The sequence below is a fragment of the Thamnophis sirtalis genome, unplaced genomic scaffold, assembly GCF_051295495.1.
Source record: "Thamnophis sirtalis isolate CommonGarterSnake01/CBP01778 unplaced genomic scaffold, rThaSir2_p1.2 scaffold_1, whole genome shotgun sequence".
Lineage (NCBI taxonomy): Eukaryota > Metazoa > Chordata > Lepidosauria > Squamata > Natricidae > Thamnophis > Thamnophis sirtalis.
The window spans coordinates 124,195,468-124,214,932 of NW_028261381.1; the positions used below are offsets into that span (position 1 = coordinate 124,195,468).

The window sequence follows — 19,465 nt, forward strand, 5'->3', positions numbered from 1 at the left end:
TTAGAGATGGGACAATAACTGCCCAGAATGGAAATGTTCGGTGATGGTCTCTTGAGAAAGAGGCATGCCACTGTCTGCTTCAAAGCTGGAGCGAAAACCCCTTCTCTCAGAGTTGCTGACACTGTTACAAGGATCTAACCATCTAAGTCTAAGCTATCTTGACAATCCAGGAGATACCTGTATCTCACAAAATTCAGAGGACCAGTACCAGTTCCTCAAGATTCAAAGAATCAAGCTTATCTAGATAATATCAATAACCCAAAGCAAGTTATCTGGACTTACCCAATTAGAATCCAACTGATAGAATATCAGCAGTTTTGTCCACCATATAGCATGTATACTCACAGTGGCCTTTTAGGTGTTCCTGGGACCTGTTCCTCCCCAGCAAAGTATGGGTCACCTTAAATAGGGCTGCTGGTAGAAACAATGTGGCAAAATTATGTTGCCTTATGGCTATGATCAGGCCAAATATGGATTCTTATGTTCAGTATGATTCACTATTTATCTTCCTCCAGTGTCACACTAAGTGTCTTTTCTTGCAATTTATCTTGGTGATGCTAGAGTTTGAGAGATCTAATTGAGAGATAAAGAAATGAGTGCCTGACTTAGATTTATTTTTTAAAAAGAGTAGATGTTTTCTTTATCGTAAATGCATCTTTTGTACTAAACTTTTTATATTTCCTACCTCCTGTAGTTTAATAACAGTAGTTATTGGATAGAAGAGTGTTCTCATTGGCTTGATATAGTGTTTTACTCTCCATGGTTCTAGAGAGGAGGTTTAATAACATTGCCTCCAATTTGCCTTTGGCCCTGCTGGATGATAACAATTAAGATACTCTTATATGTGCTCTTAAGAGACACGGTGGCTCAGTGGCTAAGACTGAGCTTGTCGATCAGAAGGTCAGCAGTTTGGTGGTTTGAATCCCTAGTGCCGCGTAATGGAGTGAGCTCCTGTTACTTGTCCCAGCTTCCGCCAACCTAGCAGTTTGAAAGCATGTAAAAAATGCAAGTAGAAAAATAGGGACCACTTTGGTTGGAACCTTTACCTTTTTATATATGCTGTTACACTGTCCTGCATCTCGGGATGGGATATAAATGTAATAAGCAAATTTTCTTTTTCTAATAAGGCCATTATGCATCTCAATATGTGTTGTATATACTGCTCTGATAAAGTTTCAGAGTTAAATCCATTTTTTAAAAAATTAGAAAAATATACCAAGCAGCTATTGTCATATTTATCAAGAGAACATTCAAATCCTAATACATGGGCCTTTATTAGAAATGGACAGACCTATCTAAGCAACAGTTCTGTTAACAAGATGAGTAAATGTTAAACTGCATGTGAAAGGAATATTGGCCGAAAACTTTATAGCAGCCTCACAAGGGAGACAAATGTGTTGGAGTTGAGACTTCTCACTCTTAGAATGATGCTTTTCTTTCATGTTTTGTGTCACTCTGAATACAGTTGTTTCCCCCATCTTTCTTTTTTCTTTTTGGTTGGGTACTAAAAGTAAAAGCTACTCATGGTCTTCTGTTTATATTATCTACTTATTTTTTTGTTCTAAACATTGATTTATAACCTGTTGTTCAACATCTTCAAAGCAATTTGTGAGTAATACCTACAATCAGAATAAAATTATTCTAATGTTTGTTGAAAGAAAAATCCAACGATTTCAGAGATCCATTGGATAGCTGGATAATGATTCTTTAAGGTACAGAAGAAAACATCTGGCTAAGTAGCTTTCTGGGTAGTATTACACGAGACCTGGGGTGTCAAACTCACGTTATCATGGCGGTGTCACGTGACATATCAGGACTTTCCCCCCTTCACTAAAGGTGTGGCCAGTGCATGACGCATCTGGTCCACGGGCCAGGAGTTTGACAGCCCTGCACTAGACTGTAAGGTAAATGGCTCTTTCAGGTTTGGAAGGTTCAAGAGTTAAAGGAAGTTCTGAATTGGTCTTTGCTTGCTTTCCCCCCCTTGCTGTTGGGGGATACAGTTTGGTAATACTTGGTCCTGGCCTTGTTTAGGCTGGTACAGTCAAATCTCTCTACAATTTGAGTTTGTGTCCATCTAATTTCTTGATGGTGATTCCAGATGTGTTTGATCCATTAATCTATTTATTGTGTGATTATATGTACACTATATATTACCCTGTTTCCCTGAAAATAAGACCTGCCCAGATAAAAAGCCCAATCGAGCTTTTGAGCGCATGCGCTAACATAAGCCCTCCCCCGAAACTAAGCCCTCCTCAAAAATATTGCAACACAGTAGCAGCCATGAGGTGACCATGCTTGCTGCCTCCTGCACCTCAAAAATAATAAGACCTCCCCAAAAATAAGGCCAAGCGCTTATTTCAGTGATCGAAAGAAAATGAGACCCTATTTTATTTTTGGGAAAACACGGTATTTACATGCACATACCCACGCAAACAAAAAGACAGATAGATGATAGATAGATAGATAGATAGATAGATAGATAGATAGATAGAGGATAGATAGATAGAGGATAGATAGATAGATAGATAGATAGATAGATAGATAGATAGATAGATAGATAGATACCCAATTTAGTCTAGAGCCCTGATATTCCTTGGAATTTTCCATCCAGGTACTAATGAGGCTGATACTGTTTATTCCTGAGACTAGACAAGGTTTCAGCCAGATGTTGCCACCTTTTGAGACTTAAAGCACATTATTTAAAACCATCACCATGGCTGAGTTAAAGTGCAATCCTCCCCATCCTTGAATTGACAGAAAGCAAGAAATGTGTGTTTCTTGTTGCTGATTCCTCTCCTGCCTCTATTGCATCTGTTGTGACTCTGCTAATTGAGGTTATCCTGATTTTGCAAGCCCAGCATTGGATAAAGTTATTGGCTAATTCCTCTGGCTTTGCTCTCCTCCTCCCGCTCATGACCAGCAGTTGGAAAAACATCCGGCAATCATGAGGCTGCAGCAGGAATGCGGCAGGTCCAGCTGCAGAACTATTCATGTTTAGGTTTCTTCCTGTTTCCTTTCTCCTACAGATTCCATTGTATTGCAAACTGCCCCCCCCCCAAAAATAAATAAAAAAGAACCCAACACACAAAATAGATTGATGATGCAAAAGACATTTTAGCTTGAGATTCTGTTGCATAAATGTGAGGTGCATGGGTTACTGTTTCATATTTTCAACCTTCTAAACCAACAGAGGCCATAAATTAAACCAATTATAATACTGCTGCTTAAGCAGTGTAACCCTATTGTGCAATGCTGAGAGTTTATCAGCATTGTGCTGTCACATCCAGTTTTTTTTAGGAAAACAACAGCAGAATGATGACAAATGGGCAGGGAGCAGAGGGGAGGAAGCATGACCCTATCAATCTGGCATGGTCAGGACATTTTGTTCTGCTCTTTGGATCAAACCCACTATGGGTTAACCTGACTAAAAATAACAAATTTTACCAATCTTGCAATTTCATTCATGCTTAATGGGGAAATCACTACATTAACACTGGTATGTACTACCGGTAAGGACAGTACACTACATTAACACTGGTATCCTTACTACCGTAAGGATGGATCAAGGCTATTTTACGCATAGGCTCAGGACGTGATTGAAACTTCATATGGGAATACGATAGAAAAAGAATGTTGTCAGATCATATTTGTACCCTGGTAGCTGCACATAGAGGAAAGTTGTGTATTCAGTGATATTGCAACTTTAATTATCAGTATGTAAGTGACAAAATAAAATGTTTTTCACTTATTCAAAAGGATTTTGTTTCATTTTTACATAATGACACTTATGTAGTTTCTTAACTTTACTTAGATAAAACCTATCCCTCTACTGCTCAACCTCTTCATATATGTCATTCTCATAATTCTATACATGATAGGTTTAGAAAAATTGTTCAGGTACACCTCACTTTATGACTGCCTTGTTTAGCAACCATTCAAAGTTAGTGGTGCTGAAAAAATAACTTTATGACCAGTCCTTGCACTTATGACTATTACTGCATCCCCATGAGGAACATATAAAGAATCTGGCCATGTTTAACCTAGAGAAAAGAAAACTAAAGGGAACTATGATAGTAGTCTTTATGGAACAGTGCTTAAAGTTTGTAAACCCTTTTAAATGTTTAGTATTTCTGCATGAGTATGAATTAAAGTGTGATGTGTTCTCCACACAAGTCCTAAATAGCAATAGCATTAGACTTGTTTATCGCTTCACAGTGTTTTACAGACCTCTCTAAGTGGTCTACAGAGTCAGCATATTGCCCTCAACAATAGATCCTCATTTACTGACTTCATTTTACCGACCTCGAAGAATGGAAGGCTGAGTCAATCTTGAGCCTGTTGAAATTTGAACTGTCAAATTGCTGGCAGTCAGCAAAAGTAGACTGCAATACTGCATTCTAACCACTGCACTAGCACAGCTCTAAAATTAGAGATTTGACTTAGATAATGAATATCTAGTATTCTGTTTTTAATTTTCAACACTAGAGGTGTATTTTGATTTTAAGGGCATGAAAAGAACGGTCAGGATTTTTTTTTTTTAACTTGGAAAAATGGGAGGAAACTCTATAGATTTTAAATCCCGAATCAGACAAATACATGATCCTTGAGTTCTGTGTACTGCCTGTCTTCAAAAGACCAATTTAGCTGCATCATGGCACTGATTTCCTGCTCATAGTAGAAACTTAAGCAAGTTACTGAATTGGTAAGGCTTGGACTCTATCTAATTCCCCAAAAATACTATTTTGGATTTGTGGGGTTTCTTTGAGCTTATATAGAAATGGCTTGGGTAATCTGCCATGTTGTTGGAAGTGCAGTGAGATTAATACGTAATTAATCTCACAGGCTTGGTCTGTTATTGTTTCTTTTTTGAAGCATTGTCAGTTGTGACATAAAATATTCTCATATTTTTTGAAGTATATTCCTGTTGGATGGAAACTGAAGTCTGGACAATGAAAATGGATTGTCTGATAATTAAAAGGCTTTATTTTCAACACTGGAAGGCTAAATGAATGGCTCTAATAATGGGTCCAAGACATAAATTAGTTATGGATGATGGTAATGAAATTTCCAAAAATGAAAACATTATTGAAATGCTAATGTAGAGTTTTTGCATATGTACACATATCCATGAGTGTGTGTTTGCATGCTTTTGTCTTTTTTTTCTTAATAACTTCATCTTTTCTTTCTTTTTAGTATGCAATTAATAAAAGCAATTTAAACAATTTACAAAATATAAACATCTTGGGGACAGTTGAGATTTTTTTACTGAGCCTAATGAAAAGTCTGCCAATATAGCAGTAGCTGACTGAGAAGAGGAGATTAAAGAAAAGAAGGCATTTTTTTCTCCCTCAGATAAACTGAAATGTCTTCCTTGTGGTTTCACAGACTGGTAGTCAAGAAAAATGGCAGCTCTTTGCTGGGGAACAAAAGATAGGGCGAACTGGAAAAATACATTTTGTCACTCCATTCTGCTGCTGACACAGGTGGTTTTTTAGGTAGACAGAATATGTTTGAGGTACAAAGGACCGTGGAGGTTTTAAAGAAGAAATTGGACAATCATTTGTCTGAAATGGTGCAGGATTTCCTGCTTGAGCAGAGGGTTGGACTCAGTGGTGGGTTTCAATTTATTTTACTACTGGTTTGCTCGTGTGCGCACTTACATGACCCTTCTGCGCATGCGCAGAAGCGGGTGAGTTGGCGGAGCCTCCCGCCACCGCCATTACCAGTTTGCCCGATCCAGGGCGAACCGGCAGAAACCCACCTCTGGTTAGACTAGAAGACTTCCAAAGTCTCTTCTAGCTGTGTTATTCTGTTGTTCTATTAAGTGAACAGTGGGGAATAGAACTACTTCAGTTTCTTGCTCCCTTCCTAGGTGGGCTCTGATACCAGGAATGAGTTCAGGTGCAAGAAAAGTGACAGGCAGAAGCTGCAGAGGCTTGCATCTACGTGATAAAAAACAGAATACACTAAATATATGAAACGGGATAGCTGACATAGGGTGCCAGTTAGGGAGAACTCATTCACTTAGTCTCAGAAGTTTTCATAAATAACACTTTCATATAAGGAAGCAGATGCTGTTCTGTGCCTTTTTGCAATGTTGGAAAAATTCTTCTAAATTCTTAGGACAAACTCAATTGCTCAATGTTTAGTTGGCTGCTACAGCAACCAAACTATGTTCTCACTTGTACAAAGCGAGTTTCTTCCTGGTTTGTTCAGGGAATTTAAAAAATGACTCATGCGATGCAAAAAAAAGTCTCTCTTTTCCTTCTTAGATGAGGCATTTTCTTCTATATCTTTTGCAAATTAACCTTTAGCTCAGCAAGTTGGGAATTTCCTTCTATTTTCTATCATTCCATAATCCTGCAGCAGCCTTTCATTAACCATAAAACATATGTGGGATAATCTCTGGAAGGGTTTTCGGAGAAAAAAATAAGTTTGAATGAGGCTATGGAAGAAAGAAAGAGTGGATTCTGATAAATAGGATAGGAATAAGTATCATTTGTGGGCTGAAAGCACATTTGGAGTTTTTTTTCCCATAATGGGCATAGGCAATCATAAAATATCCAGTTCAAAGAAAAGTTTCCTCTCCAGGGTACAGTTTTCTATCCTAGTGGGACCTTTGTGTATTCCTGCAAAGGTATTCCCACAAAGAAATATGGTAGACAGTGCTGATTGTGGTGATTCTCAGTCATCCAGGTCATGGTGGTCCCAACAGTGCTTTTTGAAAAAGCACCTGGGGATAGACAGTACTGTTGCTTTGCAGCATGCCAACTTTATATTTACATTTTTAATTAAAATAGTATTTTAAGATAAGTTTCTGGGCAATGTTTCCTTTGGTTTTGTGTTGATTTAGCATTCTTGAATTGTCCTTTATTCAAGGAGAAAATCTGTAAATTTGGGAAACCTTTAATTACTTCTGAAAATTAACAGAAAGCATGATATTTATATAGAAAGGCCATAGTTATTTAATGTATAAATATAAACCTTGTCTTCACTTCTTAGGGAAAATTCCATATGTATGAAACTCTGGATAAATTGTACAGATTTAATATTGAGTACAAACTTTGTATGAAGCTTCTACCTTGTCCAGAATACATTATGGTGTATTAGTATAAATAATTGTTTAATATGGATTGCTTATTTGAGTTAGCTTTTTTTGGTATAATATCAAGTATTTAGGACAGGAAGTCTCTTTCTAATTTGGAAAATCGAGTTTATATTCTCTTTTACATTAGTAGTTCTATATGATTGAAAGCATGATTAAAGTATTTATGTATTGAAAATCCTCAGAAATTGTCTTTGTTATTGTCATTAGAGTAGTTGTAGCACCAACGTTCACATAGCAACCCATTACCTTGTGTTTAAAGAGTGCTTTGGAGACAAAACCAGGAAATAAGTTGAAAAATGTGGTTTCTCAAATGTGGTTATAACTCAACTTTAAAAAATGTTGATGGATATAATTTTAGTCTAGTTTCCTACTCATGCATTGGACACATTAATTGAATAGCCTTTACATGTTCAGTAGGTGGCGGCACCTAGCCACTTTTAGTTGATTTTAGAAAAGATGAATTGGTCTGTACTAGGAAATCCCAGTACTGTGGATTAAAAAACTGGGGGTGGAGGAAGGTTATTGTAAATAACTTCTGCATTGATGCTATGAAAACCATATAAGAGTGTCCATATAGATTCCAAAAGTCATTACGTGTAGTGCTCAGATTACTATGGCAATTGGGACCAGAAGTGCCATTACTAAGTGATGCAAGTTTAAAGTGCAACATCTCATGACCCAGATCACTTAGCAACAATAATCCTGGCAATAATAAGAGCCGAGGTGGCACAGTGATTAGAGTGCAGTACTGGAGCCACTTCAGCTGACTGCTAAGCTGAAGTTGGGCGGTTCAAATCTCACCGGCTCAAAGGTTGACTCAGCCTTCCATCCTTCCGAGGTGGGTAAAATGAGGACCCAGACTGTGGGGGCAATATGCTGACTCTATAAACCCCTTAGAGAGGGCTGAAAGCCCTATGAAGCGGTGTATAAGTCCAACTGCTATTACTATTGCTAATAAACCTTTTGGATTCAGAGATATTTCCTCCTTTTTCCATACCTGTTCCCATCCTCTATGTAGTAACACTGCTTCATTAACTTATCTGAAACTCTTTGTTAAGTTTCTTCTCAAAAGTTTTGTCTTTCTTGGCCATGGCTTCATTTCTCTTGGCAATTTCTAATTTGTTCTGACATCCAGTTTGTTTTCTCCTCTTTCTTGTGTTCAAGATGATTAGTCTTAATCAGATATGAAAAAGTATTAAATTACTATATTTATTTCAAAGGATGACTAATTGTTTCCCCAATCATTTATCTTTAGAATAGAAGGATCAATAGATTTACTAAAAATATGGGGCAAAACCTTTTTTCAATAATCTTTCCTTTTAAGGTCAGGGGTCATATGCAGAGTCAAGTTCTTTTTTGAGGAGCTATGGCGGGTATTCAAGTGAACTGATTTTTTACTTACATAGGGGTGGGATTCAGCTGGTTTGGACCGGTTCGGGCGAACCAGATGCTAATTTTATATCTGGGTTGCTGAACCAAGAGTTGCAAGAAGTGGCTGGCCCCGCTTATCCCGCCCTTCCTCTCCCAGGAGACTCCACGCCAGGGGTGAAATTTGACCAGTTCAATCTGGTTCGGGCGAACCGGTAATGATAGTGGCTGGAGGCTCCACCCACCCAGACATCATCATATCCTGTTTTTGACGCAGAAGGTCCTGCGTGCACTCACATTGCATACCGGTAGCAAGGGTAAATTGATTTCACCCCTGATCCCTGTAGCCTGTTTTGGATGCCAGGTAAGTGCAGGGCCTGCACAGAGGCTCTGGGAGGGTGAAAAGGGGCCTCCTGGAACTTCCGGAAGTCCAAAAATGGGCCCATTTCCAGACTCCATAGGGCCGAAGGAGGCCTTTTTTGCCCTCCTGGAGGCTCAAAGAAAACCTCTGGAGCCCTTGGAGGGTGAAAATGCCCCCCCCACTGTGATGCAGGAGACCGAGTAGGCCACACCCACCATAGCCACACCTACTCAGCGACCAGGCAAAGAAATGGTTGCTATAATTTTTGAATCCCACCCCTGTACTTATAGTATTTATTTAGACTGGTATGCTTTGAGATGGAAATGTTACTGAGTTCATTCTGCATATCTACATTCTTTCATATGTAAGCAATGCTCTCTTCTTAACAGTTACAGGTTTCGACATCCTCCTACTTCTTCCCTTTGATTCCTAGCAGTAAAATGTCACATAATTGATTGCTGCAAGACTTTCTTACTAGCTAAATCTTCCACTGGAAATTTTGTAGTAATTTGGTATTCCTCATCTTTTTCCACTCTGTGTGGTGATTTTCACTTCATCATGTACTTCAGATACTTTGCTAAAATGCAGATTGGTTGCATTTTTTGGTATTCAGAATCAAATTGTGATTTTGTGCTAGTACAAAGCTGATCTTCTTGCATATATTGGCATTTCTACCTCTTACACTTCTTACGTTCCTGGTGATTGGAGTCTTTCTGAACACTATAGAATAAGATGCAGAATATTTTATGAGATATTGCAGGGAATTCTCTATGTATCACCCTGAAGTCTCCTGGGACCAAAAACGGGCCACGGGGGCCACCTCCACATGTGTGTGTGACCCCCCCATACCTCCATGCATGCACACGTCTCCTGCATGCGCCCCATCCTCTGTGCATGCATGGCAGGGACCTGAAAATCAGCTGACCAGCAGATGGCGCGCACACATGCGCGGTGGAGCTGAGCTGAGGCGATGGCTTGCGTCCCTGCAGAGAGGGCTCCACTGCCACCTGTGGTACATATGCGATAGGTTCGTTATCACGGGCCTAGTCTATGGTATAACAGTGAGGAAACAATATTACTGTTTTACATCTGTAAAATGCCAGCCAACCGCACTATTTTAGAGTTGCTGAAATCAGAGATACTTTATTGTGATATTTTTTTGTTCCAATTGCTGCTTTTGTCAATTTTAAATGGGATGGGATTTGGCAATATTGCTGATTTGGCAGCTACTTATATATTCTTATAATTTCATGATTGTGGAACATAAGACCACACATTTAATAAACTAAATGGGAAATTCCCTGAACTCAGAGTTCTTCAGAATAAATATGCATTCACTAATTTCAATTTCCTTCAAATTCAGTGAGTTTTTCCCATTCAATTACATTTTAAAAATAATTTTGACTAAATGTGTAGCATTCTGAGTGTGGGCAACTTAATTTTTCCTAGATGTCACTAGTGAACTGTGTCGTTTCAATGTTCCCTAGCTTGTGAATAACGCCACTTGCCAAACTTAATTTTCAATAGAATGTTTGCTTTAAGGCATTCTGATGGTGAAATGTTCCCAATTAATGTAATGATAGTTACTTTCATCTTGTGATTTCATTACAGCTGTAAAATGGGCATCTGAGGATATAGCTAGAAGGTATATGTCATTGTTATCACAAATCTCTATTACTCTAATTCAATTAGTAGCTATGTTTATTTGCTTGTGTATTATGTTTAAAAGTATTTAATAGTAACAGTAATAGTTAATAATTAACAGTTCACCATATACAATTAACTTTAACACATTTTATTTTTGGTTTGTAGTTTGATTTTACATTATATTCTGGTTCTAATTAACAGTATTTATGTTATACTTGTAAAGTTTTGTGCAAAAATTATTAACAGTATTTTTCAGAGTGTAAGACGCACCTTCCCCCATTAAAAGTGGGTGAAAATTTAGGTGCATCTTATAAACAGAATATGGGTGTTTTTGGCCTCCTGAACCCTCCACATGTCTTGCTTGTGTATTATGTTTAAAAGTATTTAATAGTAACAGTAATAGTTAATAATAGTTTCGGAATAGTTTTTGCTCTCCCCGGACCCCAGAAGTACTGTGCGGTGCTCCGCACATCCCAATTTTCTGGTTTTCGACTCCCAAACCCTGTCAGTATGTCACATTTTTGCCCTCCCAGGCCCCCAGAAGCACTCTGCAGTGCTCTGCACAGCCCGTTTTTGCCAAAAAGGGCATTTTTGCCCAAAACAGGCCCATTTCTTGACTCCTGATCCTTCTGCATGTTGCGTTTTTGCCTTCCCAGGGCACCAGAAGCACTGGAGAATGCTTCTTGGGGCCTGGGAGGGCAAAAATGCAATGCGCGGAGGGCTTGGGAGCCTGAAAATGGGCCCATTTGTAGCAAAAATGGGACGTGAGAAACAGTGCAGAGTGCTTCTGGGGGTCTGGAAGGGCGAAAAGGTAATGCGTGAAGGGCTTGGGAGCCCAAAAATGGGCCCATTTGTGGCAAAAATGGGATGTGAGGAACAGTGCAGAGTGCTTCTGGGGGACTGGAAGGGTGAAAACTATTTTTTTTCTTGTTTTCCTTCCGTAAGTTTAGGTGTGTCTTATAGTCCGGTGCATCTTATAGTCCAAAAATATGGTAAACATTGGTTTTTGACCTTCTATAAAGCATACAAAATTTAAGTAGACTATGCCTTGGTCCCTGGTCAAGAAAAGCCCCGGAGTTAATTTGATCCTCTAGTCTGCAGGGGAGAAAACAAAACTTACTGGCCCATATTAGAGAAAAGTTCCACTCTAACTCTTCATTCTTGCCTCTCCTATGTAATTTAGATCAGAACAGCCAGCTACTAGAGGGAAAAACCCGGAGCCAGTTAAAAGGAAAGTCTCAATTAAGTTCATTGAGACATTGTACTCAGCATAAAAACAAAAAGAAAAAGGTTCAGGATAGCCAATAAAAAGAAACAAAATCAATCTCTGTCTTCTTGCCATTGTTAATTTACAGATAAAACCAAACTGCCTTATGGGAACCCAGCCACTAAAAATGTAAGGAAAGGATGTCATTTCAGGCCTTGGAAGTTGAATTTGGGTTGAAGTTTTTTGTTCTTAGAGACTGAAAAGCAATTTGCAGCAACTAAGAAAGTAATAATAGATTGTAAAGAAGAGGCTTTGCAATATAAAATGATAGTTTCTTTCATGGTTTGTTTTGGCCTGGTAGACTGGTGGTCAATGTAATATGTGATTTTTTGCAATTAAATGGGAGTATCACAACTGAAAATGGCTGTATTTTTAACTTTTGTACTATTTTAGAAATTTTATTACCTCTTTTGGCTCCACACTCTGGAAGCCCCCGATCCAATCTGTCATTGCTCTTTCTCCCAGTTTCATGTTTACTAACCTATATACAGTGTGAGTATTTTTGGAACATTTTAAAACCCACACAGTGGAAAATGAATCTACTCATGTCAGACACAGATTTGTAATTAAAATTAAGTTTCAGTCTTACAAAGAAATTTTACCTGTGCAGACTTTTAAAAAAAGCACCACATCCTTTTTCCACCCCTACCCATCAAACTGGAATGAAATGAACTGTTATTTGAAAGTCTTTGTTGAATAAATGTAAAACTACTTCATGCAAACATTCCACATTTCAAGCCCACTCATTTTGTCATATCCTACTCTAAATTAGGAGATATACAATGTTTTCTTTTTCACATTCATATATGTGCCAAGGAGCAAACATTTGGCCTATACTCTACAAAGTTTGTTCATAGTCATCCCTCCCACCCTTTTGATCAGACTGCTGTTCAGCACCTTCTCAAGTATACTTAATAAACTCCCAATAGTTTTTGTATTTTCTCTTGTTTCCTGGAGTAGAGGGAACAGTACCACCATTCTTCCTACTTGCGTATCAGACATAGGTTCAATCTTAAACAGCTTGCTCCAATCCATATTTAACCATATTTAACCATTGTCTTGAAGCACGTAATAATTCTTTTTTATGTTTTTCTCCTTGGATATTAATGTTTCAGTAATATTCCTTAAAATATTCCTGTCAATTTCATGCTGATCTTGAAAACACACTTTCCGGTATACCTACACTTCACAGTTACATCTCAAGTCATTTAATTACTTTTATTTTTAATTTACTCTGCTCTGCTCTTTATATACACAATATGTAGTTTTCTTTCATCCTTAGGTTTTGCAGAGATTATTCTGTTTCATTTATTTTTCTCATGTATTGTTTATTCCATTTCATCATTCTAGCAGGTGTCCTTTTTCATTTTTCCATCAGTATATTTGTGGCACTTTGTAACATAATTCTTTTTACTCCAAGTAAATATTCCAAGTAGATTACCTATTTCCTTACATTGCTTTCCATTCATCTAGTTTGGAGACAGTTACAATTTTAGGTTTTTTTTTCATATAGCGCTACTCTCCTGCAATTATTCTATTTTAACTCTTATTTCTCTCTCTTTTTTCTATTTCAATTTTTTTTCATAATCCACTTACAGGTTATGGGATCAATTAGTACAAAAAACCCCACTCATGACCCTTGTATCATTCATTTGTTCTCTCATGTTTTCATCACAAACCATCAAATCAACTATACTTTTAAATTCCTTTGTATGCCATCTTTATGTATTAAGGAATGCCTCAACTGTGCATTAGAAACAAGCAAATAAAAGCAGCACCAAACAATATCTGTTCTCAATTTTTCTTGAACTTCTGTATGTCCCAGTAGGTGTTTTTTTTTTTACCATATATCATGATACATATATCATTCCTATGCATTTACTCACATTACCAAACTGAATAACTTTCTCTTTGGGTCATAATCATTCAAGAATTTTGCAGCTTTCCCCCAAATCTATTATTTCTTTCATTAACACTGTTTACTGTAACTAGCCGATGGATTCCTACTTCATAACAATCTAATAATCCATACCAATGCAAAACAATCTATGTGTTCCCAACTCATTTTCTAACAAATGCATTTTCTTACAAACATAATAGACTACAACATACTACTTGATAAGATAGAAAAATGTGGGTTATACAGCATCATCACCAGATGGATTTGTAACTGGCTGACCAATCTCACTCAACGTGCAGTCCTCAATGGAACTGCATTTACATGGAGGAAAGTATGCAGTGAGATACCCCAAGGGTCTGTCTTAGCTCCAGTATTCTTCCACATCTTCATCTATGAATTGGATAAGGGGATAGATCAAATTGAGCTGGCAGGAATAGCCAACACTCCAGAAGATAGAATTAAGATCCAGAAGGATATTGACAGACTTGAACATTGGGCACTATCTAACAAAATTAAATTCAATGGTGAAAAAAATTAAAGGTCTACACTTGGGCAAGAAAAACCAAATGCACAGGTATATAGTATAGGTGATACTTGGCTCTTACCTGGTGAGAGAGATCTTGGAGTCCTAGTAGGCAATCACTTAAATATGAGCCAGCTGCAAATACAGTGGGGCAAAAAAGTATTTAGTCAGCCGCCAATTGTGCAAGTTCTCCCATTTAAAAAGATGAGAGAGGCCTGTAATTGACATCTTAGGTAGACCTCAACTATGAGGGACAAAATGAGAAAACAAATCCAGACAATCACATTGTCTGATTTGGAAAGCATTTATTTGCAAATTATGGTGGAAAATAAGTATTTGGTCACCTACAAACAAGCAAGATTTCTGGCTCTCACAGACCTGTAACTTCTTCTTTAAGAGGCTCCTCTGTCCTCCACTCATTACCTGTATTAATGGCACCTGTTTGAAGTTGTTAGCAGTATAAAAGACACCTCAAACAGTCACACTCCAAACTCCACTATGGTGAAGACCAAAGAGCTATCGAAGGACACCAGAAACAAAATTGTAGACCTGCACCAGGCTGGGAAGACTGAATCTGCAATAGGCAAGCAGCTTGTTGTGAAGAAATCAGCTGTGGGAGCAATAATTAGAAAATGGAAGACATACAGACTACTGATAATCTCCCTTGATCTGGGGCTCCACGCAAGATCTCACCCCGTGGGGTCAAAATGATCACAAGAATGGTGAGCAAAAATCCCAGAACCACATGGGGGGACCTAGTGAATGACCTGCAGAGAGCTGGGACCAACGTAACAAAGGCTACCATCAGTAACACACTACGCCACCTCAGATCCCGGAGGATCCCTATTTTTAAAAACCTGGTTACAGGCAGAGGAAGAGCTCAAGACTCTGAACCTCTCTTTTTCTGCACAAGCCATAGGGGGAACTTGTGGTACCCAAAACTAGAACCCCTGATTTCTAGATGTAAACCTTAAATATTGAAACGGCCCATTTCTTCCTGACTTCCTATGAAAACATTCCATTTACTGTCACACAAATCTCCCTTGCGGGTACAACAGATTCCTCCCCCCCCCAATGTATTTCCCACCCGCCTCCTCAGCTTCCCTGCTGTATTTATGATTGGCAGGGTGCTCTTCTCTCTGGGGCCAAGGAGCAGCCTGAGCACCGGTAGCAGGAAGGGCAGTGGCAGAAAAATCTGGCCCAGAGGTTTTGGGGGAGGGAGGGAAGATGTGGTTTTGGAGGAGAATAAAGCTCTGTCGCCATGCAGGAAGGCCTCTGCCATTGCATCACTAGGTATTCCTGCTGCCCCCTTTGCATGCTCGCCTTCCCTCAAAACCTGCTCCGCCTCACCTTTGGCCTGCTCCATGCTTAATGAAACTGGCGGGGCCTGGGCCGAAACAGCCGGGGGGTGCTGCAGGCTTGACATGCAGTGGGCCTGGGTGGGTGGGAGAGAAACAGAGGCTCTAACGGCAGGACGGGCGGCGCCCTCCTTCCGTGCTGCCGGCTGGCAAGGCTGCTGCTCCAGTGCAGACCGGCAGAGAAAGAGAGGCAGCCCCCTTCTTTGCCTCCAGGACCCTCCTCCCTCCCTCCCTCCCTCCCTCCCTCCCTCCCTCCCTCTCTCTCTCTCTCTCTCCCTCCCTCCCTCCCTCCCTCCCTCCCTCCCAGGCTTAGGAAACCGCCTCTCTGCTCTCCCACTTCCGGGCTGCAAAGCAGACGGGAGGCTGATATGCTCAGGCTTTGGTGCCTCAACTCGCCAAACGAAGCTCAGCTCCTACGGTGACCCTGGATCACTTTTTTCAATCCAGGTTTTTAAAAAATAAATAAATAAATAAATCAGGGAGGAGGAGCACAAAACGGAATAGCCAGGCAAAGCCCTTGCTTTGTGGGTAAGGATTTCAAGAGGAGCTCCCAAGCGGGGAGAAGGACCCTTGGGAAAGAAACGAGTTGGCTTCTCTGCTTTGCTTTTAAATGCACCCATAGGTGTGCGTTTCTCCGTTTTCTTCCCTATCGCTGGTGTGAGGCTCTCACTGGAGGCTGGATGGCCTTTCTGGGGCTTGTTATTTACACACAACACACTATATCCCCTTCTATGGTCCTGTCATTCTAAATAGAGTCTTGCGCCCTGCGAGGGGGCCACCTCCAGCACTCCTCTGCCACCCCCCTTGCCTCTTAGCACCCCCTGCCGCCCCCCCCCTAAGTTATCCCACTTTGTGAACCACTGCACTACGTGACACTGCCGTGACCTGAGTTTGACACTCCTGGCATAGTTTCCTGGCTGGGCAGGGGGTGGAACTAGAAGACCTCCAAGGTCCTTTCCAATTCAATTATTCTGCCTTCCGCCATTACTAACCTGTACCTTCACTTCCACATAGACGTTCATCAACTCCATGCTCAAAAATGATCAACATCCTTTAAATCTGTTCCCCTTTTTCCAGGGGTTGTTAAACTGACCGTTTGTTTTTTTCCTTATGCAGTAATGGTCTACTGTACATTTGTCCTGTTTCTACAAATAATTTGTGAGAAGCAGTATTGTCCTTTATACCGGATCAGAATGTAATGGTATTTATTTCTGTAAAGAACAATTGTCAGTGGTGATGCAAGAGATATTTTCCTTGTTGCAATGTTCTAAAAAGTTAATTTCTTCAGAATACTTCATGTGTTATGGCATCATTTTCATATTGAGGGAGAACAGTTTCAGTAATTTTTCTAACAAATTATTCCTGCTTAAATGGAAATCAAAGAAAAATGTATATTATGGCAATAAAATTGGAAATACAATAAATTATACATAATGGTTTGTAGAAATTAAAGAAAAGAAATCCAGTGCCTAACTATATATTTGAAAATGTCTTTAGAGATAACTTTATGGAAAGCAGCACAGAAATATATTAAATATATTTTTTCTTCAGAAGAACACACATACAAATAGAGATGATTCATTATGGCATGGTTTTTTTGTGTCTGTCTTGACATCTTAAAGACAGTTATCTGTTTTGCTGCTTTACCTTTCATATTTATCTCTTAAGATTTTATGATAGCATTGCTTTTGTGGCAATATATTAAATTCCATAAACTTATTCTACTTTCCTAAAGAGATGGAAAAACAATTTATATCAGATCCTAGGGCTCATATTTTCCTTTTGAATCCATTCTTCACATAGCCGTGAACTGAATTGGTACTTTTATATAAGCACAAAATGAATCAATGGAAGTGTTTCAAACATTCCACTGTTACGCCTTATAAGGATGAAATATTGTGAGTATTTCTCATACCACCAAAAATAAATTCACCTGAAAGTGACTTCCTTAACTGTGACAAAGCTATAGCAGGTGATTAGCTATTTGCTTGAGTCATAATTTCTTTGTGCTTTCTTACCACACTATTGAGGGAATTCCCGTCTGAGAAATCTTTATATGATCTGAGAAGGAAGACATGTATATAAAAAAACCTGACCTTTTTAAAAGCATGACTTATGTGTACTGTATTATTTTGCAATTTACTCCCTATGACTGGAATGTGAGACTTTTGGGTAGTATTCCTGATTTATATAGTAATTCTGTACACTTTTGATTGTCAATTATGGTCAGCTGCTACATTCTAATTAATTGCTGTCAGATCTAAACAAGTATGTAGCTTTATGCCCAGGTACGCATCTACACCTGGTGTTCAAACCATGTATGTCTAGTTCTCCATCTATTCTTGGATCTACCTGTGATTAAGTCATATCTCATCTATACAGTACTAATATCTTGAATCATGTTTATAATTTGGTGGAAGCATTTGCTATTCCTTCCATTTTCATTTATCATATATACCACCCACTCAACAATGTTCACAGTCATTGTTCGCAAAGCTGTTTTGAGAATTTATATATTTATTTCAAATTTATGTAGTCTCCCATCTCTCAAAACAAGTGATTCTGGATGACATGCAAACAGTAATATCAAACTATTATTATTTTAAAACATTAAAAATGATAAAATGGAATTCCTGCGTTACTGCTAAGCAGTTTGAAAGACTGACAAAAGAGTGAAGGAAACCACTTTGTTTTCCAGTGCAGTGTCTATGAAACATAATACTTGAAGCCATGGGCGTGCAACCTTGGTAACTTTAAGACCTGAGGACTTCAACTCCCACAATTCTCCAGATACATATGCTGATTGGGGAATTCTGGGAGTTGAAATCCACATGTTTTAAAGTTGTCATGGTTGGATACTCCTGCTTTAAGCTGTTTTACTCAGTCCTTGCAATTGCAAGAAATGGCTCTATATCACTTAAGCTTCCACTGTCACTACAAGTAAAGATCATGAAACCAACACTGATCTCAAGAACAATAGGAGAAGGAGAAGGAACACATTTCCCACAATCATCTTTTTCATTCATCAATCTTCTCAAATGTACTGAATCTCCAAAGTTCTATGTTTGTCACAAACTTCAATCCTGCCAGGGTCATTACAGAAAATAAATAAATTATATTAGATTTCATTTCAACAGTTAAAATCATTTGCCATTTTTCTTATGTCTAAAAATAGTTTGTGTCTTGTTTTCTGAGAAGCAGTTATACATAGGAGTGAAACCAAATGGGAAATCCTCCTATACGTATACTTATAGCCCATCATAATAATATCCAATCTTTAAATTAAATAGAAGAGCAAACTATTAGAAAGAGAAACAGACTAATGTATTTTCAAAATACCTGAAACAAAAGTACCTCTTATCTATTTGAATATGGATCACTTTTGTGCAAACATTTGGGATATTTATTATGCAAGCATATGGTAAATGGAACTCTTTTCTAATAATCATATTTTTATTATATCCCTTTGTGGTTTAGGTGGGATTATCTTAGATTTCTCTAGTCAGGTTATTGCTTCAATATCAATTTAATTACACAGGCTAAACAACTGAGTTAAGCAACCCAATTTAAGGAAATAATTCTTCTTAAAATAGTGCAAAAGTCATATGGTCTAAAACAGTGTTTTTCAACCACTGTGCCGTGGCACTCTAGTGTGCCGTGACATAGTGTAAGGTGTGCCGTGGGAAAAACACTTTATATATAGTCAATATAGGCACAGAGTTAATTTTTTTTAACATTTTCTAATGGTGGTGTGCCTCGTGATTTTTTTCATGAAAAAAGTGTGCCTTTGCACAAAAAAGGTTGAAAAACACTGGTCTAAAAGACATTGTCATGTCTTAGGTTTGGGGATACGCATTAGCTAGAATTATGCAACACACTGAACTACAAAATAACAAATGACTTCTACCCTAGCATGTTCTGTAGCTCTGGTTC

The 19,465-nt window shown here is 38.6% G+C and overlaps 1 protein-coding gene across 3 annotated transcripts in view; it reads left to right on the forward strand.

Moving 5' to 3' along the window:
* PRORP (protein only RNase P catalytic subunit) overlaps positions 1 to 19,465 on the forward strand; it is a 47,523-nt gene that overhangs the window by 25,774 nt on the left and 2,284 nt on the right. The gene's annotated exons all lie outside the window — the stretch shown is intronic.